Genomic DNA, 10,060 nt, shown 5'->3' on the forward strand with positions numbered 1-10,060 from the left:
TGCCTTGGGGTGCTGTCCAGATACGTTGTTTTACAGTCCTTACTATTTTCTTATTTTCACTACAACTCTCACCCTCCTTATTTCTTATGTCAGTTTCTCTTTAATTAGAGTTTATATTTTATGACAGCTTATATCCTTCACATTTCACTCTTGTGAATGATTGCTTTGTGGCCTTGGGGAATGTGGACTTTTGTCTGCTGCTTCATGATCCTGGAATACTGTGTGTACGTCTGTGTGTATGTGCACGCACATCCCTACAGATGGCCTGATAACTGCTTTCCCTAGAAAAAAGAACAGGAGTACTTGTGGCACCTTAGAGACTAACAAATTTATTTAAGCATAAGCTTTCATGGGCTACAGCCCACTTCATCGGATACACCGAATGGAACATATAGTGAGGAGATATATACACATACAGAGAACATAAAAAGGTGGGAGTTCCCCTACCAGCTCTAAAAGGCTAATTAATTAAGATGAGCTATTGTCAGCAGGAGAAAAAAAACTTTTGTAGTGATAATCAAGTTGGCCCATTCCAGACCAGAAGGTGTGAGGATACTTAACATGGGGAAATAGATTCAATATGTGTAATGACCCAGCCACTCCTAGTCTCTATTCAAACCCAAGTTAATGGTATCTAGTTTGCATATTAATTCAAGCTCAGCAGTTTCTCGTTGGAGTCTGTTTTTGAAGCTTTTCTGTTGCAAAATTGCCACCTTTAAGTCTGTTACTGAGTGGCCAGAGAGGTTGAAGTGTTCTCCTACCGGTTTTTGAATGTTATGATTCCTGATGTCAGATTTGTGTCCATTTATTCTTTTGTGTAGAGACTGTCCGGTTTGGCCAATGTACATGGCAGAGGGGCATTGCTGGCACATGATGGCATATATCATGTTGGTAGATATGCAGGTGAACGAGCCCCTGATGGTGTGGCTGATGTGATTAGGTCCATGATGATGTCACTTGAATAGATATGTGGACAGAGTTGGCATCGGGCTTTGTTGCAAGGATAGAAAAGCGTAACATGTTCCTCTTCAGATTCTAAGCTTTCATTTCCATTAATGAATTAATTTCCAGCCATTGTGGCTGTGATAAAAATCTTCCCAATGTGAACTGAATGTATCCAATGCAGAGCTCTCTGCCTGAGCCCGCAGTTTTTTGTGTCAGAGTTTCACTTGTTATTTTTTTCTCCCCACCTGCCTCTGTTAACGTGGTTCTGAGCAAAACTTGGCAAATACCAGATCTTTCCCCCTGACTGATTTTTTTTTTTTTTTTGGTTTAACCAAAAATGATTTTTTATTTTTTGGAAAATTTTATACACAAATTTGACTTTTTCTTGGTCAAATGAAATGTTTCATTTTTGACAAAATCAAAATGTTTTGTTTCAATTTTGACCATTTCTTTTAAAATATATAATTATATTAAAAAAAAAACAAGGACATTTTCAAACAAAAAGTAATTTGAACTTTAAAATCCTGGAAAAAAATTCAAAGAAGAAAATGTTTTGATTTTTTATTTTATTATATATATGGAGATATACCTATCTCATAGAACTGGAAGGGACCTTGAAAGGTCATTGAGTCCAGCCCCCTGCCTTCATTAGCAGGACCAAATACTGATTTTGCCCCAGATCCCTAAGTGGCCCCCTCAAGGATTGAACTCACAACCCTGGGTTTAGCAGGCCAATGCTCAAACCATTTTTGTAACAAAACAACTGGGTGACAGTCACAGGAATTCATGAAACGTTTCAGACAAATTTCGACAAATTTGCATTTTCCTTGGAAAAAAATTTAGCACAGAAAAGGTCACCCAGCTCTAGTGTTGAGTGCTACCCCCGGCTGCTTTGGATTTGAATCTCCGAGGCACTCGATAATGCACTATCCGAACCATGGCAGACATGGGAATGTCCCTTTACAAGTTTCTGGGCCAAATGTAATGGTGTGACAAAATCCTCTCTAGAAAGCACAGGATACTGTTCATTGTCATATGACTTAGAATTTGCAAAGAAATTCTTCTCCCTGCACATTCACCACTCCATGAAAAGACCCCAGGCTCCATCCATGCCCCTCACCAGCCCTTGACCAATTTTTTTAAATTTTATTTACAGGGAAAGACACAAACTGAGAGGCAGAAGATTGTGTCTGAATTTCAGGAACTGCAGCAGTTCCTGGAGGAACAAGAGCGACTCCTGTTGGCCTAGCTGGAAAATCTGGACAAGGAGATTGTGAAGATACAGAATGAAAATGTCAGTAAACTATCCCAGGAGATTTCCTGTCTCAGTGAGCTGATCAGTGAGCTGGAGGGGAAGTACCAGAAGCCATCAGGTGAATTCCTGCAGGTGAGACTGAGTTAGAAACATCCCAGATCCCCCCACAGGGACAGGTCTGCTCCTAAAACATGGGCACAGAAGTCCAGCAGTCAGAGATCACAGTGTAACTCAGTGTGTGCATTGCAGAGATGTGAATGACTATTATTTATGAAGAGTTACAGACTCTTTGATATAAATGAAGGAAAAGCCCCATTAGCTCAGTGAACGCGTGGCTCTGTGGCCAGGGTAGGACCTCTTTTTTTCCCATACTTTCTAAATCTTTTATTTGGAATCCAAAGTGTGGGTCAGGTTGGATTGAAATTATTTTCTCTCTCCTCTAGGATGACAGAAGCACCTTGAGCAGGTACGTGGCCCTCTCACTCCCATGGGCGGCGGATATCAGAGGCAGGGGAAGGCAATGCCTTCCCAAACTACCAAATGTGGCCCCACCCACACTCTACCCCCAGCAATCTCCCTGCTTCGGCACAGCTCCCTCCAGCCTCTGGCCGCGTGCTCCTGGGCCGGGGAGGCTAGGGCCACCCACCCTCTCTGTGCTCTGGAGCTGGAGAGGCTGCGGCAGGGTGCCGCCCACCCTCCCTGTGCTCTAGGACCGGAGAGGCTGGGGCTGCTCGCCCTCCCCATGCTCTGGGGCTGGGCCACTCAGGGGGTGGGGAAGGCTGGGGGTGATCAGGGGCGGGGGGCCTGCCCCTATGGTGGGGGGGCTTAGCTCCCGCAGAGGGCCTGGGGTGGGGCCTGGGAGGGGGCTGAGGGTTTGCCTCCCCTAGTCCTAGGTTCACCCACTGTCTTCTCTGAACTTGAAAGCAAAAGTAGTCCACCAGCCTCACTACTTAGATCCGTCCCATCTTGGTAGAAACTTTCCACAGCCAATAATAATGGTAGCAATAATTTTAAGACTACAGTCGTGGATTGCTCATGAGAAAGTGAGTGGGTTTTCCCAGGTTTGACTAATTTGAACTTCAGTCCCAATGTATCTTTTATTTTTCCCCAAGATGCTCAGTTCTTTTGGACTCTTGCTGAAAAAATAAAAAAGAAAAGAGTATAATGAAGACATTAAATTTATAGCTTTTGAAGATTCTACTGCTCGTACTAGCCCTAGCTAGAGTAGATGGTCTCTGCAGTGTGGATAGGAGATATTAGGGTTACCCTACTTTTCTCTGAGGAAAGCTTGTACTCCACCATGTCTTCCAGGGAAGTTTGCAGCTCTATCAAATGAACAAGCAGCCGTCTGTTTGGGGTCCAATTGACAAGCATTTAACTCTTCTAACATGCAGGTGGTCACAGATGCAGCCAATGTGTCTTCTATAACCTGAACATCTAGAAATGCATCTACAGGCCCACCACTGACATCATGATAATGTACACAATGACTTAATACTTGATGCCTATTTGCATTGGTGCGTTCATCAGCCATGTATGCACATTTTTGGAATATGGTGAGAGAGTTCTTCACTTTTTCAACTGCTGACTCTTTCATTGTTACACTCCATGCTTCTAACCAGTCAGTTGAGTTTCTTGCAGAAAGATAATGAGCATTTGCCGGTCTTGTTCAGAATCACTGTCCAACTTCAGGATGAACAAAAGTGACAATGCACTTAATACTGGCCTCCAGTTTGTAGTGTGTGGTATCTCTTGCTTAAAAAGAAAGTATGACGTGACAGCCATGTTTGTTCGCGTAAACTGAGTTGTATCTCCAGCATTCTTAACAGCCTCATTAAGTACTTCTAAAATTGGCTTTGACAATGACTGGCTTATAAGGCTTTTTGCATGTCAGTGCAGTCCAGAGGATTGGTGTTTTGCAGCCTTTTCACATACTTTTGTCAGCATTGGCTTTGCTGATCAGTCTGGTAAACCAAGCTCCTCCACTTTTACTATATAAATCCATGGTATGCTCATATCTTGAATACTGTGTGCAGTCCTGGTCGCCCCACCTCAAAAAAGATATATTGGAGTTGGAAAAGGTACGTAACTCAAGTTGAAGTAGCTTAGATCTGCTTACCACAGGGACCACACCGCACTGGGTCAACAGGAGAAACTCTCCCGTCGACTCCCCTGACTCATCTCGTTCTGGTAGAGTGACCGGGGGTTGATTTAGTGGGTTCCCCAGTGGATCGATCACTGCAGCGTCAATCCTGAAAAGCTCCATGCAGAATTGTGGTTCTATGTAGCTATTTCATAATACTGATTAATGTTGCAGTGAAATTTTAGTGACCAGTCCCACAGCTGGGCTCCAGTTTTGTGTACGTGTAAAAATCCACCTGATTAAAGAAGCTAAATAAAGAGTAACATTTCACCTAGACTTTGTATTAATCTTTAGCCTACGTTTGTGGAGTGACATAAGACCTGACAACCATCAACAGAGCCGCCCCTTTGCACTCAGAAAGGTGCAAAGGGGCCATCCCCAACTGCCTATCTCAGGGCAGCTCTACGCTACAAATTTACAAAATTACACTGCGCTGCTGTGGCACTTCTGGGGAAGGCGCTCTACCCCGTCGGTTTAATAACTCCATTTCCATGAGAAGGTAGCTATGCCAGCGGGAGAAGCTCTCCTGCCGACATAGCGCTGTGTATGCCGTCGCTTTAGTCAATATGACTTCATTGAATAACCCACACCCCTGATCGATGTAGTTATACCAAAGTAATTTTGTAGGGAAGACCAGGGCTGAATGTCCTTCTCTAACCAGCTGGGCACTCTGCATCCTACAGTCAGAGGAGTTATATACACCTCTACCCCGATATAATGCGGTCCTCGGGAGCCAAAAAATCTTACCATGTTATAGGTGAAACCGCGTTATATTGGGTAGGGAAGGCTCCTTGTCCCCTGACTGCCCCCCGAGACCCTCTGCTCCTTATCCAACCCCTTGGCCCCGGCCAGGCACTCTTAACATGCCGCTCAGAGCAGCGTGTCGGAGCCGTCCCTAGAGGGGTGCGGGGCCCGGGACAAATCAGCCTGCCCGCTAGTCTCTTCACTGTCTGCCCAGCGCGCCTGGCCACCGCTCGCCTCCTCACCCCACCTACCCGCCCGCCTGCCTGCCGCTCGCCTCCCCGCTAATCTCCTCACCGTCTGTCCAGCTCGCCTCCCCGCGTCCGCCCGACCGCCGCTCTCCTGCTCGCCGTCTTCCTGCCCGCCTGCCTCCTCACCCCCTTCCTGCCTGCCATTCACCTCCTCACCCCGCTTGCCAACCCACCTCCCACCCTTAACACGCCGCTCAGAGCAGTGTGTCGGAGCCAGACAGGCTGATGCGCTGATCCGCCGGAGCGCGCTTTACCGCGTTATATCCGAATTCGTGTTATATCGGGTCGCGTTATATCAGGGTAGAGGTGTATTGTATCCTGCCATTTATGATTTTTTTATTACTATTATAACTCTGCTCTGCTTTGAAATACGGAGAGAAAGACCCAGGTACCTGAGCCAGCAGCAGGGTGAATGGGTTTGATGGATCACTACAAATCTGAAGAAATACATTCAGCAGCACAGTGGTGAGCTGGAGCCGGTTCGCACCGGTTCGCGGGAACCGGTTGTTAAATTTAGAAGCCCTTTTAGAACCGGTTGTCCCGGTTCTAAAAGGGCCTCTAAATTTAACAAAAGCTCCAGCAGCTCCCTGCCCTGCTCCCGGCCCCAGCTCACCTGGCTCCGGCTCCGCCTCTGCCTCCTCCCCTGAAGGCTCCCCCTCCCGGCGTCCCGCGAATCAGCTGTTCGCGTGGGAAGCCTGAGAGAGCTGAGAAGGAAGCAGCAGCTTCCTGCAGGTGAGCTGGGGCAGGGGGCGCGAGGAGGGCTCCAGGAGCCGCGCGGCTCCGGGTGGCCCCGGCCCTGACTTCGGCCCGGACCCTGACTCCGGGCCATACCCAACTCTGGCCTGGCCCCCAACTCCGGGCCAGCCCCCGACTCCGGCCTGGGCTCCGGCTCTGGGCCAGCCCGCGATTCCGGCCTGGGCTCCGGCTCCGGGCCAGCCCCCGACTTCGGCCTGGCCCCCGGCTCCGGCCTGGCTCCCGGCCCCGACTCCGGGCCAGCCCCTGCCTTCGGGCCGGCCAGCGGATCCGGGCCAGCCCCTGGTTCCAGCCCCCGGCCCCAACTCCGGGCTGACTCCAGCCCGGCCCCTGACTCTGGGCCGGCTCCGACTTCGGGCCGGCTCCGGCCTGGCCCCCGGCTCCTGGCTGGCCCCTGACTCCGGCCCGGCCCCTGACTCTGGGCCAGCCCCCACCTCTGGGCTAGCCCCCACCTCTGGGCTGGCCCCCGGCTCCAGCCCCCGGCCCCGACTCCGGGCTGGGCCCCGACTCCGGGCCGGCCAGCGGCTCCGGCCTGGGCCCCAACTCCAGGTCGGCGCCCGTGGCTCCCGGCCCCAACTCCGGATGGCACAGCCCCCTGGGGGGCTGGATTAGGGTCGGGACTTGGGGCGGTCAGATGGCAGGGAAAAGGGGAATTGAATGGGGGCAAGGGTCCTGGGGGGGCAGTCAGGAAGGAAGGGGTGTTGGATGGGGCGGTGGGGGGCAGTCAGGGGCAGGGGTTCCAGGGGCAGTTGGGACAGAGAGAAGGGGTGGTTGGATGGGGCCGGGGCCCCCCGGGGCCATCGGGAATGAGAGGAGGGGTTGGATGGGGCGGCAGGGGGCAGTTAGGGGACAGGGAAGGGGGGTGGATGGGGCAGGGGTCCTGGGGGTGGGGTGTCAAGGAACGTGGGGGGTTGGATGCGGCACGACCCCCTCGTGGGGTGAGGAGGAGGGAACCGGTTGTTAATATTTTGGCAGCTCATCACTGCAGCAGCAACTAGGGTGACCAGATGTCCCGATTTTATAGGGACAGTCCCATTTCAGGGGCTTTCTCTTCTACAGGTACCTATTACACCCCATCCCCTGTCCCGATTTTTCACACTTGCCCTCTGGTCACTCTAGCAGCAACGGAGCAGCAGTGACTTCCTTCCCCTTAAAGAAAATCCTTCAGCCAACAGCAGCCAGGGAACAGCTGGGCTGGGGAAATCACAGCTGTGGATCTGCTTTACTCACCTCAGTCGCAACATTATCTCCATGAGCCACGTTGTTCAAGTCCTGCCACATCATTTCCAGAGAACTAGCTACATCCCCAGCAGCTTCTCCAGCTATCTTCACGGCTTCCCCACCACACTTGATTTTCCTCTTCTCAGGTGGCTTCTTCCAGGCTCCCAGATGTCCTCCCCCCCGCCCCCCAATGGACGAGTGGCCTGAGCCCCTTGGGGCCCGCAGTTCTCTGTTTACCCCGTACCTGGGCAAGGCAGGAGACCCAATGCCAGCTGCCCTCAGCCAAAAGGCCCCAGCCTGACCTGGGGGCAGGCGTTCCTGGACTCCAGCAAATTCAGGGCTGGGGGCAGGGCGGCTTCACCATCGTTCGGGGCCAGGTCTCTCCACCGACCCCGCCTGCCATCCCTGTGCACCTCCCCCGAGCATCACTGCCCACTGCAGCTCCACGCTGCGCTCCCTGGCCGGCCGCTGCTGCTGCTGGCTACAAGGGAGCAGTGCCAGGGCCAGGCTGAGGTGGCTGCTACGGCTGTGGAGGGAGAAGGCGCATGGCAGCCCCATCCCCCCAGTAGGTGACTCCAAGTCGACTCCGGGTGGGGGGCTTATCCTGGCTGGACCTCCTGAGCAGCAATCTGGGGGGGCTTGGGTGAGTGTCGTGCCAGGAGGAGAGAGGAGGGGGACTGCTCCCCCAGAGCTGGTGTGGAGAGGGTTGTGGGGAGTCCTCTCTGACCCCCAGCCCTGGGGCAGCCTGCCTGCTGCACCCCAAACTCCTCATCCATGGCCCAGCCTCATGCCCCCTCCAACACCCCAACTCTCTGTCCCAGCCCAGAGCCCAAACCAAGCACCCAAACTCCCTGCCAGAGCCCACACCCAGTAGCCAGCACCCCAACCCCCCTCCTGCATCCCAATCCCCTGCCCCAGCCCACTGTCTGCACATAGTACCCAAACTCCCTCCCAGAGCCTGCACCCCTCCCAGACCCAAACTCCCTCCCAGAGCCTTAGGCAGTTGGGGGGTGGGGGGCAACTGGACCTGTTCTGGGCATCACCAAAAATTATACACCCCTGCTTGGGGGAGAGAGGAGCTCCACACTCCATTAAGCCCTTGGTTTCTCCCCTGAGACTGATGACAAGGGGGTCAATCAGCACAGAGGTTCATGGAATATTAGGGTTGGAAGGGACCTCAGGAGGTCATCTAGTCCAACCCCCTGCTCAAAGCAGGACCAATCCCCAACTATTTTTTTGCCCCAGATTGCCCCCTCAAGGGTTGAACTCACACCCCTCGGTTTAGCAGGCCAATGCTCAAACCACTGAGCTATCACTCCCCCAAGTAACATCAAGGAGTCCTCCAAAGAGATCTTGGGGAATAGCTCATTGCCTGACCAGGGACTTGAACCCTGGACCCTCAGATTAAAAGTCTGATGTTCAACCCACTGAACTAGCCAGGCTGACTAGTTACTAGCTACGTTTATGTATGACGGGAGACCTGCCCCACTAGGGACCAGGCCGAGATCCCGGTACATTCCAACCTGGCCCCTGAGCAACCACATACGGACTTTCAGCCACTGTCCACATAGGTGCGATTTGGCTTATTAAACCTGAGCCAACCAGCTGTGGGAGCTGCTGGGGAGGAAGCAACTTCACCAGCTTAGAATCCAAACAGACTCTTTTTTACTGTATTTCCCCACCAGATCAGGAGCAGGGACTGGCAGAGATTGTGGGTGAGGGAGAGATGTTTGTTTCTCTGTTTCTCATCTCTTCCTCCCAAGGGGTCTGATTAGAAGCAGCGGTCACAGGTGGAGAAGTTTCTCTAGGGAACACAAACAGACCAGGAGAGGGGAAGGGCTGTGGGCAGCTGGGCCCTGAACACACAACATGACTGGGCATTCAGAGGCAGCCTGAGCATTGTAGATCAGGCCTGAGGAAAATAATCTATTTTCAATCTCACCATGTTCTCGATTCCTGTCCACTGTGATCAGCTGAATCTGCACAGGACTGGCCCAGTGATTGTGGGGAGGGTCAGTCAGAGGTTTATTAGACAAACTTTACTGATGTATTGTCCCTGCATGTATCTTTGTCTTTATCCTTCTGTGATGGAGTGTGTATACCCCATGCTAGGCAGGAAAGAGTTAACCCAACACTATGGATGGTGGAAGTCGCACCCCTCACACCATGCTGGCTATGTGCCAAGTGCTGCCTCAATGTAAAAGGGAGTGGCCCAGCTCATTCGAGGCTGACCACTGAGGAGGGAGGACATGTGGCGGAGGATCCTGCCCAGGAGTGGACTCAGAATCCTAGGGAGCTACCTTCACTGAAGAGCTCGGAGACCCCGATGACATACGGACCCCGGCTTCAGGGGACACGGTAGGAAGTGGCCCAGGGAGGTGGTGTGAGTGGTATCTCCCACCCGAGGAAGGCCAGCGTGTTGTGGTAGGACCCCTGCTGACTGGAGGGTGACCGCACTCACTGCTGACTGGCCCTTGGGCCAGGACCCGGTGGAGCAGGGAGGGCTCAGGGACTGCCCCCTATCCCGGCAGTCACCTCCCCATCCCCCGGCCACTGGGTCATGCAGCTCTCAGCCTAGGGATAGTTGGGTAGATTGTAACAGCGGTAGCATCACAACTATGCCCTGCCCCAAAAGGGGATGGGGTTTGCATACACCGTGACACCTCCTTTCCCAGGCTCCTAATGCAGACAAAAAGTCTGGTCTGGTGGTTTAACTCTTCACTTGGAAGACCCAGGTTCAATTCCCTGCTC

The 10,060-nt window shown here is 52.3% G+C and overlaps 1 non-coding gene across 1 annotated transcript; it reads right to left on the minus strand.

The window, feature by feature from the left end:
• Positions 1–8,678: 8,678 nt before the first annotated feature.
• TRNAK-UUU lies at positions 8,679–8,751 on the minus strand. Its single transcript has one exon. It is a non-coding gene; the product is annotated as a tRNA-Lys (tRNA).
• Positions 8,752–10,060: the final 1,309 nt, after the last annotated feature.

Source organism: Terrapene carolina, unplaced genomic scaffold (genome assembly GCF_002925995.2).
Source record: "Terrapene carolina triunguis isolate 2854851 unplaced genomic scaffold, T_m_triunguis-2.0 Scaffold344, whole genome shotgun sequence".
In the NCBI taxonomy this organism is placed as follows: Eukaryota; Metazoa; Chordata; order Testudines; family Emydidae; genus Terrapene; species Terrapene triunguis.